Source organism: Adelges cooleyi, unplaced genomic scaffold, assembly GCF_023614345.1.
Source record: "Adelges cooleyi isolate 19-005CV unplaced genomic scaffold, UGA_ACOO_1.1 ACOO_flye_CR_arks_rails_tigmint_CR_PRNA_307, whole genome shotgun sequence".
Taxonomy (NCBI): Eukaryota; Metazoa; Arthropoda; class Insecta; order Hemiptera; family Adelgidae; genus Adelges; species Adelges cooleyi.
This window is the reverse complement of record NW_026095978.1, coordinates 1,453,893-1,470,625: the sequence shown is the minus strand read 5'-3', so window position 1 is coordinate 1,470,625 and position 16,733 is coordinate 1,453,893. Positions and strand designations below refer to the sequence as shown.

General features: G+C 30.5%; 1 long non-coding RNA gene across 4 annotated transcripts in view; it reads left to right on the top strand.

The window, feature by feature from the left end:
- The first annotated feature begins 6,003 nt into the window (after positions 1-6,003).
- Positions 6,004-16,733, top strand: part of LOC126839698 (uncharacterized) — a 114,151-nt gene continuing 103,421 nt past the window's right edge. For 2 of the 4 annotated variants that reach the window (XR_007685948.1, XR_007685953.1), the window contains exons 1-3: positions 6,004-6,202; positions 6,437-6,647; positions 6,803-6,968. This is a non-coding gene — a long non-coding RNA (uncharacterized LOC126839698). Of the gene's footprint in view, positions 6,203-6,436; positions 6,648-6,802; positions 6,969-7,240; positions 7,386-7,632; positions 7,768-7,847; positions 8,011-8,502; positions 8,725-16,733 lie in introns of those variants that run through there. The other 2 variants (XR_007685949.1, XR_007685950.1) reach the window with 2 other exon arrangements.

Genomic DNA, 16,733 nt, shown 5'->3' with positions numbered 1-16,733 from the left:
TAGTTTAAAGAAAGGCGTAGCTAACCTCTATTTTATTCGACCGAACTGATTTTTAGGTGAACATTGTTAATTCGAGTTTCGTGCGCGGTCATCTGCACATGTGGGTTATATTTTATTCCGGCTGATCACCGATGATTTATTAATTTACGGCACATTTTTATCCCTGAAATTTGCAGTGGATTTTTGTTTTATTATTTTTACCGGCACAATTAAATCGGCGATTTATATAATTTTTTACGGCTTTTGTCTCCGAATATCACGGATTGAATTACCGATGTATTTATTAAAAACGGCATCTCGTACTAATAACGGCACTTACCAATTTTGTCACGAATTTACGACACTTCGCGTACACTTATTAATTTTCACAATTTCGTTTTCGAACACGAGGTTATTAGAGTAAAAAATTATGCTACCGAGAGCGGTTCTCGAACGATAATTCATTTTAAATTTGGACATTCTAATTTATTCCAGTTTATTTCGGAATAATTCACTATAGGTAATCGAGTAACAAATTACGTTACAAAATTTAAAGCATTACAATTACACTTAAATTTTCACTCACTCGGAATAGCAACGGCTTATTCAAGCCCCGAACGAAACACAAATGACTGGCTTTACACAGCCGCAATATACACAGCAAAGGAGAAACGATAACGGTCATCGCTAGGGTCTATTCTTGCTTAGGTAAGCAAACGCGCGCGAGTACATAGCACTGTGTGGGCGCAGACAACAAAAGGGTATATTGTCCATAGATCTATAGGATTTTTATATTATGTATATTATAACATAGCGGTTTCTCCAAGGCAAATTCTGTGCATGAAATTACATTGCCTTATAGTATTATAGTAATAACACGTTTAGCATGGTACATATACACATAAAATATATATATTTTGTTTTGAGTTTTAGAGCCAAGCAGCGGTATATGACACAGCATGATATTTTAAAAATGTCCTTTTAAGGACAATGCTTGTCCTAATTAATGCTTTTATTTTGATTTGTATTGTATAAAGCACATAGTATAGTTCCCGTTTTGAGTAATTATGATAGGCGCATGCGATACCTACGGCGCAAGTCTGCTAACGTCAAGAAACAATCCTGTATTTTTGTATCGCTTGCATAATGTTTATATAATATTCTGATAAAAACAAAAAACTAATACGACCTGGATACTGGGCTATTTTCTTTTATTTTTTTATTTTTTTGACTTGTAATGTTAACTTTCAAGACTCCCACACGATTTAGAAACACCCCTGATGTGTGCGTTCTTTAACTTAAGGACATTTGTATATGGCGTGGTTTTTTAAGCAGCTTTTTCCCCACGACCATTAAGTTAACTTAAATGCGTAAATATGTGATTCCATGACATTTTAATTTTTTATCACCATTTTTCATAGGACGCACACTCACACCTGTTGTGACCCATAATTACATAAATTAATCTCAATTTCATTTTTTGAATGTAAGTAATAATATTATACAAAGGCCACTATGAGTAAGGGGAACTTTGAGAAGACCAATGGATTTAGGATTTTTGCCCCGAGCTTTATCAAGAAAGCAACGACAGGGCGAGTCAGCCCTATGTGACGGGAACACGACCATGGGCTAGACTCAACCGAGGGATTTCCTCAAGGACTCAACAGGCCGAGAAGTTAGGAAATACAACAGAAGCTAGCCAGAAGTTCGCCAAGCTATAGGTGTGCCTTCCCCTTTTATCCATACCTTTGTTTTCAGGAGCTTTGTTCAACATTTTTAATTTTATTAGTTTTTCTTTTTTTGTTGACTACCCCTTATTTTGTATGGCAAGGTCCGAGGTCGGACCTCAACGGGGGAGGGGCAAGTTGTAACGGTCACATTTCGCCCGACCGTTACTTCGCGCCCCGAACCTATGGACACATCACTAATGACCTAATTAGGTAGGGAGCGCTGACACACTGAGATGACATTCGCGTATCATCTAATTAACCAGTCGAGATTTACCATCACGCGCCTACGCATCCATACAGCCTTCTTACTTATTATTTGTGTACCTTAATTCGCCTACGGTTATCACCGGTCATCTCTGTGTGCGCACCGCTCGACTCCGGTCTGATCCCAATCATCACCAGCCAGTATTCAGGTCAGACTGTATAAATATATATATATTTGCATATTTTGTATATTGATTTGCCACTGCTTTTTAGTTATTAATAAATACTTTGTAGCCTGCATAACCTGAGTGTCGACTACCGTTATTTTAGTGTGATCGCCCGTTAAGCTCCTCGGGCGATATAGTAAATTTATAAAGGAGACTTTAGGGTTACTTAGGCGTAAAGCGGACTAGCCAACCGTTTCCCGTCGGGGGCCGTCTACTTTAACCTTATCGACGAGCACTCAGACTAGTTTGGTAAGCTAGTCAAGTAGCGACGTTACAGTATATTATAATGTAAGAAAATAAATCGTTAACATTTTGTTTAAACATAAGGTTGAAATAAAATGTATAACGCAAGATTAATGCATATTATTTAATGTTAAACTACAAATCATTAAAAGATCTGCTACAGTTTTTGGCGAATTTCTAACAAATGATAATTTCAATGATTTCTTTCTATAATTATTGTAATTTCCTTTAAGGTACATAATCACAATATCAATATGTGAAACAAAGATGTGTTTTTTATATTTATAAAATTATTAGGAATATTTTGCAATCGGCCATAACACTTCTCATCAATTTCTTACCCAATTTTCTACATTATAGATACTATTATTATGTACCATTTATCTTTTCTGCTTCTTAATATAAATAATAAACATTGATTATACTATCACTATGGGATAAGAATATTTCATTTTCTTCAATTTTATTGCTGTTATTCTATAAATATTTTAAAATTTTGATTAACTATGTTTGAAAAAAAAAATGTAAAAGCTTGTATTTAAATAATACTATATGTACGATGGGTACGATTAACATACCCTATTGTTAATTATATTGTTGCATTTAATAAAATTACAATTAATTATGTAATAAATCATTTTAACCAAGTGATGATAAACAGTAATCCACAACAAAAACTAAAAGTTTCATTCTAAAATATATTTTCCAAAAGCGAGATTGTCTTAATAAAACGCAAGGTATATTGATTTATTTGATTTAAGGTGGTTAAAAAATACATATAAAAAAATATTTTCGGCCTATACTAGGCTGATAACAAAACAATAAAGGAAATATATTCCTTCAAAATTTAAATGTCATCTTTAAAATACAAAAAACAAAATATTAAAATAACAACAGTTTTAACTCAAGCCATCCCAAATTCTTATGTAAAGGAGGACTCATGGTGATTTAAATGGCATTGCGTTGGTGCTCACTATCTACTATAAAAAACTATAAAGGGGCCATGAACAAAGCTTTAAAAAAAATTGTCCATCCTTATACATATTCCAGATAAATACCTATATTATGTTTTATATTCTAATACATAATCCATATTATGTATTATACTTATATCCTCCTTATGATCAAGCCCTAATTGCCATTGAGCTTAACCCTAAGTAGATATATTTCTATATAAGGGATGTTAAGTCTTACAGCGAAAAATTAAAATCCATTCGGCAGGCTGAGGTGTGCTACAAAATTTCAGTCATGTGTGCATTATCCAACAGCCTGCCTAATGCATGACTTACTCAAGTAAATCCTACAAAAAGTAATAAGTTATATTCAAAATCTGTTATCCAAAATTAAAACAGCAGTGGTAAATTTTGGTAATGCGAACCAACCTCGTAACTTCAATTTTTTTTACATATTAAAATAATATAGATTACATTTTAAGTTTTGTTTATTTCCAATTCATTTGTACCTATAATAGACGAATAAATAAATTTGTGTAAATTCTAATGTAATATACAACATGTATTATTGTTGGTTAAAAATAATTGCAATAATAACAATATAATATTTTAGATGTAATATAAAACCGCTGTCAAAGCAATACCCCCGGAACGTTGTGGAGCCGGTTATAGTGACGGACGTGAACTCGCTGTCCGACTTCTATGTACAGCTCCAAGCTAACAGCAATGTGTTGTCGATGATCAAAGAAGAGCTGGCCAAGCACGCAAACGCCAAGCACATCAGCGTCAACATAGGCCACAACAATTGCCAAGTCTACTCGGTTTTGGCATCGAACCAACGCAATGGTGTCAATGTAAGATTGTAAACGGGTACGAAGAAAACGGACAGAAGTGGCTGACGGTTCACAGCGTTGATTATGGCTTTGTGGAAACGGTGAACCGAGACCGGATGCGGAAATATCCTTACCAGTTGAAAACAATACCACCTTTGGCGTTCAATTGTGCTCCGGACGATTTAAAGCCCATAAATCAAACTAGGGTTTGGTCCGACGATGAAGCGAACAATCTGTTTTGTAAGTTGAAGTTTGCCCGGTCCGGGACGTTTTACTTGTATCCCGCCGTGGCCAGAGGAGAAGTCATGGAAGTCATGACCTGTACCCGTTGTTGATAAGAAGCGCGTTGTGCTTTTTCGGCCACGGCTCGTCTGGTGGTTCCTACCGAAACGAACAAGTGGAAAACGAGCTGATAAAATCGACGGCGTTGCATCACTGTTATAATAAATTATTATGATTGATTTAAATTCTGACGTGTATAAAATAAACATCTACGTATGTAATTTCTAGCGGTCGTCACTAAGCAACGGGTAGATAAATAAATTTTTTTTTTCTTTATTAATACTTTCCGAGTTTGTTTTTACCCTTCACTTTGATATCGACTTGTATACACCAACTAGCAAGTACCTACAAAAGAACTGACATATAGATAATGTATTAACTTTAAAACATATAGTTATTATGTAAAATAAATAATAGGATAGATGTGCCAGTTTTGGCCACTGTATCAATAATGTACCAGTTTTAATTTATTTGTTTATTGATGGGCTTGGACCTTAGTAAGCTGTAATGGTTTTAGAAAACGGCAGTTAAAAGGTTTAACGGTACCTATATAATATTTTTATTCTTTAGGCGAACGAATCTACTTGTCCGTATTTTTATTATTTTATTATTACTTATTACTTTATCTAATTTATCAACTTTACCTTATAGGTTTCGCCGCCAGAACAAGGGACTTTATAATATAACGGGGAGCGTTACCTGACTTCACCTAAACTTGAGTTTTTTAAATAGTGACGTATATATTTGATTAACATTTTGAATTAAGAATTATTTGCTGAGTCGATAACAAGTTTTGGATAATTAGTTTCAGTTATTAAAGTTTAAAATTTAGGACGGGAGGAAGGGTAGAGAGTAGAGATGTTTTTATCTGCGCGCATTACTCAACCTTCCCCTCCCGTCATAACTTTTAAAATTGAAAACTAATTACCCAAAACTGGTTATCGACCAGTCAAAATGTTCATCAAATTTTTATTAATTTAATAAAATATACACGTTATGATTTAAAATTCAGTTCATACGGTTTTAAAACATTTACATAATACACCAATAACAACAATATAATTACATAAACGAAATATTCCTATTTTACTTATTTAATTAAACTTAGGCCTCGTTTTTTATTTAAAAGCTATAATTAGGGAAAATTGATACATATTTTATTATTTTTTTAATTACCTGAAATCATACGTTTTTTCGAATTCTTAGAGAAGCTCATAATCCCATAAACTAAATAGGTAAGTAACTTAAAAAAATATTTTTCATCATCTATACTCTATGACTACTTCCGTTGAATGTTTTTGCTCTAATTTCTAATAAGGCTGCATATATTACAGTTGTTTAATATTAATAATATTGTATGCATTATACTAAAATAAAAGTCCTAATACCTTTAAAATCAAAATTTGTCAGCAAAAACAAAATGTCAGAAACTTATCAGTCCCGGTCTAAGTTTCCCTTCGGTTTGTTCTGTGTTATTATTACTGATAAGATTTGATAAGATGTGACTGATAATAATCTCAAATCGATAATCAGTATTCAGCTATAATATTACTGTATGATTGAACTTCACAAGGCACTCACGAGTATTGTAATAATTATTCTTAGAAAACAAATGACTAAATGTATAATATTCATCATACTTACACAGTAGACAGTAGTTCTTCTACAGTTTTTGCTATTAGTTCTTTTCTTTGTAAATCAATTGTATTAGTGTCGTGTACAAATGATTGGATATCGACTCAAAAACAAAGGTTGGTTAATATTATACTGCATTTAGTACTACTAATTTTTACACTAGTCGATAGGATAACTCAAGTTACCAGTAAGGTATAAACAAATCGTTTTAATTCTTTTTAAATCAAAACTATCTGTCTACGGTAAACAAACTAGTATTTGTTTGTAATCAAATATATGTGGTCAATTGAGCTTTATTTTTTTTAAATTTATACTTACATTTTGTTAAATTTTTTTGATAATAATTACAGATGGAAAACCTGAGTACGGAGTAGAAGATTCAAATTTTGAATTGACCTTTTATTCAACTTTTGTTTACAAGCCATTCACGTCACTGGATTTACAAAGTAATTAGGTCCTGATTATAAAGTATCGTAACCAAATGTATGTCTACATGAGAAAATTCAAACATCAATACTTGCGGGATCTACTGAAAGCAGAAAGAGTACCCGAGTATCACAGGTAGTCAAAGTAAATAATTATGCATTTATTTTACATAACCCGCTACGAGAAATCTGCAAATACAAAGCATCAGATCAATATTTCTCTGAGGGAAATATATCAATAATAAAATACAATTACAAACTAATAAAAAAAAAAATATTTTTTTCTGATAGTGCTTAATTATAATACGAGGCCGCAATCACCATATTAGTACTTCCCAAAATGAGTGCCAAGACTTTGACAAGCTGTGAAGCACCAGAAACAAAAAAAACATCTCGATCAACTGTTGGCTGTTCAGTAAGATTGTATAACTGCTCTGAACCTAATACAAAAATTAAGGTAAAGTGTTAGCACTACAAAATGATTGTATTTGTTATTATTCATCTTTCTTTTTTTTTATTATATGATAAGGTATTTTGTTGAATGAAACGATAAGTAATCTCTTACTCTTACTAGTCAACTGTTAGGCAAAGTAAACTAGAGAAGTTTATTGACAGGTATTTAAATGGGTATTTTGAAAAAAAGTTAAAAGTAATAATACAGAAATGTTATTTAATTAGTCTATATGAAAACTGATTAGTTCTTTATTTAATCTATCATTTATTTTTTAGAAACGGCCAGCATTACAGCTAGTTTACTGCCTGCAACAACGAACACTTTACAACTTCAATTTTTTTTAAATTTTAAGTAGAGTGATGCCGCTGATGACAATATCACAAAAAAAATTGTATCAAACTAAATAATTTTTCTTGAGAGGTAACACACAAGTATTTAATATTTATTATTGCATAAGTTGTATGTCCTTGATACTTTTTGAGTCTGTTTAATATTGTGGTTTTAATAAAATACATTTAGAAGTATTGATATTTCTGTTTAATCATTTTTTTAGAACCAAATACTTAATTATTTTATCAAACGATCTAAACTGTAATTAAAATTGAAAAAATTGAATATTTTTAAACATAAGATTAAGCCAATAAAATATCATACATTTTTATTTTAGGATAAAACTGTTTCCTGTTCTGGTGCATGGATGAATAAGATGAATGATTATAAGTGCACTTAACCTGCTCGGAGAATTTCTTGTAAATTTTTTTCACCAACATCTGTTAAAACATGATTTATGGAATCGTTATTGGTTAGTAAATGATCATATTTTATTATTTAATTTCGGATTATTATTTAAATAGCTTTATTTATACTTTTTTTACGATCCAGTTATTGACTGCGGATTGGTTAATTTGACGTACGGTGCTGATTACTTTACTACCGTTCCAGTTTATATAAAGGACAAATATAGGCTGGACTCATTGGCTATATTCATATAGGTTGGACAAAGAGCCATACGAGCTGGAAGTGAGCGACCTGGAAAAGTATACAAGTATGATTTCCAATATCTTTTTTGACTTAGAAAACATTTATTAACAAACAGTGGTGTCACTGTTATTATTCAACTACAACAAATTATGCAAAGCGTAAAAGATACGTGTTTATTTGTTAAACACGATGAAATAATTTAAAATGCCATTTAATTTGTGCAAATGTGACTAATCCACAATGTTAAAAAACATAATATTAAATTGATAATTTTTATATGTATCTGTGTCTTTTTGTATGTACCGACGTTGCAGAGTCTATCTTCATTGCTCTAAAGATGGACTCTACAATGGCTCCGTAACGTCATATACAAAGACATGGATATGTCCCAAATTATAGAGTTCTCTTTCAATTGGTGAACATTTTAGTACTATAATATTATATGAAAGTTGATATAATATTAATATTTTGTTACTGGATACTTAATTCAATTCAAAGAAATTTGATTATGTAATATTGTCCACGAAGACTATTTATAAAAATTTTTCATTTTTAGGAGACAAGAATCATCCTTAAATGCAATGTGTACATAAATCTGTCGGTGCTGATGAAGATCTATTAGTTCGCCCCCGATCAATTTTCAACTATGTTAATCGATCTCATTTGTACGCAGAGATAATTGATAAAATATGATAATTACCGACTATTAATTTTAATTGGTATACATTACGCCATTACGGCATTAACAATTTCGATGAATTGTTGTGTATTTTTAAACATTTAGACAAATTATCTTTTAAAAATGTTTAAACTAAACTTGTTTAAGACCCTAACTCTTATTTAACAGAAACTTATTTCCTTTATGGCAATCTAATATGAATGTACAATTTATTTTAGATACTTATTTGTGTGTTAAATATGTTATTGAATATACTGGTAATAGCCAACGTGGTATACTAAACTTGTTTTATGATCTGTTAAAATTTCGATTTTGCTTCAACAACTTTACCTATCAAGTAATATTAAATTTTTGTCGTGTCGTTTATGCTAACAAACAAAATTGTTATTTTACTGTTGAAGAATTATTGTACTTTTGCATTGTTACCATCGATTTAATAATGTATTAAGTTTATAACATATGCCATTTAAAATTTTAAGGGGAAAATATATTCTAATAAAGCAAAACTATTTTTAATGTTATAGTTGAATTTAATACAATTAAGTATTTAACTGATTTTTGAACAGTCATTATTACTAGATACGGCTTTACACTATTTTTCCACCCCAACATTATTAAGTCATGTACTTGTATTATATGAATCATCTCTGACATTAACTGTTAAATTACATTAAGTTTTGTAAAAAAAAGTTTGTATTTAAATTGCTCATTTTCATAGATGTAGTAATTGTAAGATAATAAGATCTTCTATATAAATAAAAATGTAATGCTGTTCGTAATCGATTTGTTTCATTTTTTTTAATTTGTGTAATAGTCCAAATAAGATTTAGTGGAAAGAAAAATGTGGAAAGTTGCCCTAAAAGTTTACAATTAAAAATGTCAGTGAAAGTTTATTCCAATTAATGGATTACCATTTACCTTTATAGTAATTATATAGTATTTTAAATAATTAGTAATTATTTTAGTAGCGTTATTTAATTTACTATTTTTTTAATTTTTTTAAGTGCCTAAGGGCATTAAATTTAATTTACTATAAAAAAAATAATGTTTATGTACGACTATGATCAAGTCATTTTTTAGTAGGTATAGTATTATTGTTTTTCATTTGACAATCTTGAGGCCAAATTGAGTCGAATACAAACGTATAAGTGTTTTAGTCTAGGACAATACAAAATATTAATTCAAAATGTTCTATTAAGTTTAACTTAAGTTGAAATAAAAATTGTAAAGTTATATATTAGGCGCAACTAAACTAAAATTTTGAGGGTCTAAATCTTATAGTTATACTTAAATAATATTTGTTGATCGTTAATTGTAACTTAACATTGTAATACTTTTTGTACTTGATACATTTAAGTAGACAACAGATATTCCAGAGAAAAATTACAAAAAAAAAAAATAATAATAATCGAATTGGTGGTTAAACAATTATTTTGAATTCATACACATTTTTAAAATGATGTAAAACTGAATTTGTATTGTATTTTATTTATAAATGTATTGATATTTAATAAATTAGGCAATTAAGTAGGTACATATAAAAACTCTTATGAGGCCTCGCGACGGTGATTATATAGGCAACTTTACACTAAAACCATTTATGATAAAATTTGTGAACATAAATATTCATTTTTTTTTCTATTATTTTTCAATTTTTGTAAGCTATAAAGGCTATTTTTTCTTATTATTTGTTTTAATTTTTTTTTTAAAGTACTGTAAAATATTGGAAAATAATATGCTACAATCGATAGAAAAGATAATAATTAATGGGGAATTCATAACATTTTTCAGAAAGGAAATTGGACTTAATGAGAACACAGGATAATGGAAATGCCAATGTTCTATTTACGCTAAATTTTTATACAGCCTCTAGGCACCTTTAACCTATGAAAATATCTCATTTCGACCATGAAGTTATAAGTTGTACTTTTTGCGGGGCACCATTTTTATTTTGTATCAAATAACTGGTTTAAATTATCTAAATTGTAATTATATGTATTAACTAATAATACGAATTAATTATATATTTATAGTTAAGCTGACTGCAGACTGAGTACAAAATACCCTATAGAAACTAGAAAGTATTCTTTTTTTTTTTTTAGTATTCGGCAAAGATTTATTGACTTTTTAAATATAAATATGTAACATATGTATTTAGTTGATTATTTTATTAAATAATAATTTACTGAACATTTTGACTGGTCGATAACAAGTTTTAAATAATTAAAATGGGTACACAAGACTTAATAGGGTTTCTCTAATATCGCATAACTCTGAATTTTAAAGACACGATTTTAACTACCGTCGATTAAAAACTTGTGAAAAGACCTTCGAGAATGTTCAATATGCGATTTAAAAGTCTTTGTGAAGAGGGTCGATTTTTTTTAGCTACAATGGGAAGTATATGATTACAATATATTTTTATTTTTAATTACGGTACAATTTTAACTTTCCTACAGTGTACTTACAGTAAGCGAACACCAATAAATTGAATATTATCCTAACGTTGAGCCGAGCTGCATACATCGGACGCCGGATGGTTAAGTCGGTGAGCTATAGCCTATGAACATGAGGCCCTGGTACGATTTTGGTAGAATAGTCGTCGCATTCGAAACAAAGAAATTATTTTATGGGGTTTTTAAATAAATGTCGCTCGTTTTTAAGTATAAAATGTGTTTTGATACTGTTATACTATAGTCTATATTACTATAGTTATGAACCTAATTGTTATAAAAAAAGTTCAAAAATCGTGTTAATTTCATTAATTTGAAAATTCTTATAATCACTTGACACCAAATTAACTCAATACTTGTAGTACTGCACATAAGAGTATAGACATTAAATTTTAGTATAAACATGTACCTTTGTGCTACATTTCAGGTTTCTACCAATACGGTAAGTGCCTTATAATTTTGATGATGAGTGTGTAAGTACCTTACAAAAATGTAAACTTTGATATTCTCCCTCTTTGAAAAGGCTCAATTTGTGCAGTGTCCAAAGGTACTTAAGTTAAATGTATGTTTCAAATTTCAAATGTCCATATAAGGAGGAAGCAGAGATATGAGGGTGAGAAAACCCAAATGAATTGGTTCATGTAGGTATTTATACACTGGTATTCTTGAAATTTACCTTGGCGCACTGTCAAGTTGATATTCCAACCATTCTCATGCGTTTAAACCGTCACTTAAAAACTTTTATTTTACCAATAATGGAAAGTATACGATTACAATATATTTTTATTTTAAATTACGGTATGTTTTAACTTTCCTTCAGTAGTTGAAAACCAACAAATTTAAAATTATCCTATCATTGAGCCGAGCTGCGTACATCTGACGCCGAATGAACATGGGACCCTGGTACGATTTTGTTAGAATATTCATCGCACTCGAAATAAAGGAATTATTTTATAGGGTGTGGCGTCCGACAACCGTGCTCATAGCGGCGGGATAGAAGTTTTCATAACGGTTCAAACAATTGGCGCGATTTTTAAATTCAAAATGTATTAATATTATTATTATTATTATTCTATAATATTATTATTATTATTATTCTATAATATTATTGTAGTTATGAACCTACTTGTTATAAAAAAAAATAAAAAATTGCGTACAACGTTAGCCGTTTGAAGTATAGGTATTATTTATTTAAATTACTTGACGCCGAATTAACTCATAAGAGTCGTATTGGTAGTGATAATGGAATAGGATAATATCATCGTGACCTCTTTCTAACGCTATTCGTGCAATATGTGTATATTTTTTAACTGTAAACGTTTCCGAGAAAAAAATTAAATCGTTTATTTGTTGTGCCTAAATCAAAAGTCGATAAAAAGTATGATAATATTCCGAGAGCTTACCGACATCTTCATGCCTTCTCACTTAAAATCTAAATAAAACTAATTTTCGGTTTCTGGTTTTCTCGGTTTTAGATCCCAGTGTGTTTTCGGCGAAACGATACCAGCGTCCATCGTGGTCACGGTTATTTAGGTAACCGTGGTCGTGGTCATGCTCGACGCATCGTAGGTCCTATCCGAGGGTCTCGAAAATGGTACCAGGGTCTCATGGCCGAATAACACCGTCCGGCGCGGCGTCCAGTATCATAGTTGCCGCCGCCTGGTCTTCGTTGAATCGACGAAAGGACGCCGCACGGTTTACACATTTCTTATACCGTCGCGTCGTTGCTCTATTATGCTGACAAACAGGAAGCGGGCCATACTTCAATTATACACCTTTAATACCAGTTTATTATATTTTTTTAGTCCGTTGACGTTCTAATTTAATAAAAAAATATTATTGAGATCTGGAGCTGGATGGGTGTTTTCACAATTAACGAATTTAAAGAAACTTCTTTTGATTTCTGACATAAGAAAGGGTTTCCCGAGCATTTAACACACCTAGTCAATAAGTCGTATACTTTTGTTGTATGTAAGCCTTTTTGGTAATTAGTACACTCGAGAATACATTTGGAGGGTTTCCTTGGTTCAACTATTACTAAGCAACGTAACAGTTTATTAAAATAGAAGAGGTAGAGATGCTAAAATTGAAAGAGTAAAGCAGAACTCTTTGTCTCGGAAAATAATAATTTCCGAGTCATCCCAACTAGTTACACTTGGCTTTGATGAATTCCTACTAAATGTAAACGACTTGGCTTATTATTTTTAACTATGTACAAAATTGGAATAGATATGTCTGCTATATCTTTGCCTTCGAGATTCAATGTACGAGTAGCGCATTGTTTTATTATCTAAATATAATAGTTAAGATAATAAAAACTTAATTGATAATAATATGATTCATTAGAATAAAATAATTGTTAAGAATAATAATATAATATATATATAGAGAGAGAATTACAGGATTTGTGATAAAAAAATTAAAAAAAATTAATAATAAAATATATGTGAAATATTAGGATTTAAATGCATAAATATACCTAGGTAATGATTAAGTTAATTATTAAAAACAGGCTATGAAGTAAAGTGAGCTTAAGTTGTTTAATCTAAACTTTCTGTTGAAGTTGCGTAATCATATGTATTCAGTTTAAATATATAAAGTATTGAATTGAAAAATTGCTGATAAGGTTTATGTACCAATATTATGTTTTCGTTTGTCGGTTTCATTTGAATAAAAAATATTTTCATATTTCTCAAAGAACCAACCTATGCTCGAAACGTTGATTGGCGTTAACATTTCTTGTAAATAACTTGTATAGCTTTATAGGTGAAATTTTTGTCGTACAGTTCTTGCACCCTCATTTCTTGTGCCGTCTGTCTCCATGTCTATCAAAAGTAATTCATAAAAAAAATTATTCCTATAAATACAACTAACTCAATAAGTGTTTGTATACAGAGTGATCCATGTGATGTAAGACACTAATTTTTCTTAAAATATGAATGATGTATACATTTTTTTTCTTCTATGCTTGTAGGTACATATTTTACTATGTTTTTCAATACTTACAACATTTTTATCTTCATCCCTTATACGTATATTAGGCATTGAATTTGTTTTTTCAAATAGAACGTATGTTTAAATTCCACAAATATATAGACAAAAGAATTTGATACATTTTAGCGTTTGAATTTCCATTAATATTTTCGTTTTATATGACTTAGTAATGACTTTCATTTTTCTCTAAACTGTTTTCAATATTTTTTCGTTATTACTATGACTAGAAACCGTCACTGTGTTTAAATCGATGAATAAGATTTTTTATTTAATTAGAGCTTGTTGAGCTACTGTCTTTAAAAATCGAAAAATATTGATTTTTAATTTAAATAATTACTATGCCCATAAGTGAGTAGTGACAAACCAATTAAAAATTCAAAAGACCATTTCAACATTTTATTTTTCCTACTCAGTTATCGACTTAAATGTATGTGTTTGCATTGGGAAAAACAAAATTTTAGTCTTATTATGTATGAGGGTCGAGTTCAAAGTTCAAAGTTTTATCTCAAAGTTATCTTATGTAGGTACCTACAAGCATAAGAAAAGTATAATTTTCAAAATATTCATATTTAAAGGGATTGATTTGATAACTGATAATTGTATCTTGTTTTCCAGCCTCACTATTTTTTTTAAAAATTGTTTTGTTTATTAGTTTTTAGTATGGATGGGGTTTTGATTTGCCCAAATTGAAACCAATTTTTCCCAATTGAATTTTTTTTTCTGCTCTTCATTACCTTTATTATATTTTTCAAAATTGTTTTTTTATACAATAATTGTTAACATATAGAACCGCTCCCAATATGGTTAGGTTTCTTTGGGAAAAAACCTTAGTGTTTAACAATTTAAGCTAGCATGGCATTCAGATGAATTCAAGTTATGGGCTTACTTAATGTGGAAACATATTTTCACTATTTTAAGAATTACAGTTTTTCTAAGTGGCTTGCCTGTTCCATATTTATTGACAACATATATTTACAGGATGACCATTTTATCGTGAACCACTCAATTTCTCAAAGGGTTTAATAAAACATTTAATTTTTTGTTTTCATATTGGGTTTATACAATGTGAAATCAATTTTTCATTATTTTTTTTTTTCACCCTCCTCTTACCGTTTGTTGATAGCGACTTTGATAACTATTTTTGGAGTTATTGGAGTTACAGTTATTTTTATCTGCGCACACTTTTCAACCGCACTTCCCTTCCCATCTTAATTTTTAGACTCGTATAACTTTAAAAATTACCATTTCGACCAGTCAAAATGTTGAGTACATTACTTTTAATTTAAAAAGTTAATAAAATGTATACATTACCATCCAAGTTTTAAAAATTGCAAAAGTTAAAAAAAAATGTGAAAAATTGAGATTACATTGTATAAACACTATAAACACTTAATATAAACACAATTAGATTTATATAAGTAACAATGTTCGTGACGTTTATTGTGAAACGCAATTTACACGAGTAACATGTAGTGCCGGTGTGGCACTTGCGTATGGTGGACAATCCCCACCATTTATATATATATATATATATATGTATAAACTGCTGATCCGTAACGCTAATCTCTAAGCAAAAAACACCAGAAACTCGCTTTTTTAGTAGGTGGTTTCTGACCTGACAGATGTCTAGATTCGAGATTGACACTACACTTACTCAGTACTTAGCTTGCGAAATAGTTTTTCGAAACTTGGTATGAATTCTGATTATTAGATAAAGGTACTATGAATTACAACGACGTTAATTTAAAACGCAGTGCCGGAATAATCGTACTAGCATACAGTGCTCGGAATCTGTGACCCATACGCCCGAGGCGGCGGAGGTCTGGACACTAACCTCTAGACGTTTCATTCTTTTTTAAATCATTGCTTCCAAGCCCGTAAAGTAAATAGCACCGGACACTCACTTTATTAATAGGTAGATGGTTTCTGACCTGAAAGATAGCTAAACTAACGGCTAGACACTGATCTACCACTCAGAATCTGTGACCTGTCCGGTCACCTACAAGCTACTATCTGTGAGCTACCCGGCCACCTACCAGCTAATATTTATAAAGCAAGCATAAGTGTATTTCTTTTTTTAATTAAAAAAATAAATTAACCTTGTCAACGAAGAGCTACTACTCCAAGACCGTCACTGGACCAGAACAATGCATGTGGTTTTAGCAACGTTGGCTACACTATTTAACCCACCGGTCCTACCCATGTCATTTCATTTTTTTATTTTTTGTCTACAAATGTATGTAGTTAAAATCATATGTTTCCATTTAAAAATACCAAAAAAACCTCTTATTGGCTTATAAGGATTAATAAAAAATTTTTTAAAAATATTGAAAAGTGTAGTAAGTAACCTACAAATCATAAAAATTCTAAAAATATTCATATTTTTAGAGAAAATGAGTGTCTTACGTTAATTGGATCACCCTCTATATAAATTTATTTTAAAAATATTTAAATGATAATTTCGTTAATAATTGATATATTAGGAATATACGTCGTAATGACAATGTGACCACTTGATTCTCGGACTCTCTTGGCTCCGTTACTAATTGGCGGCGATTTAAATATTTGTATGGTAGAGCCATAAATAAGGTAATGAAACCTTTAAAAAAACCAGTATAGAAGGGTTAGGCAAAGTGGGGACGAGGATGTCACAGGTTTACA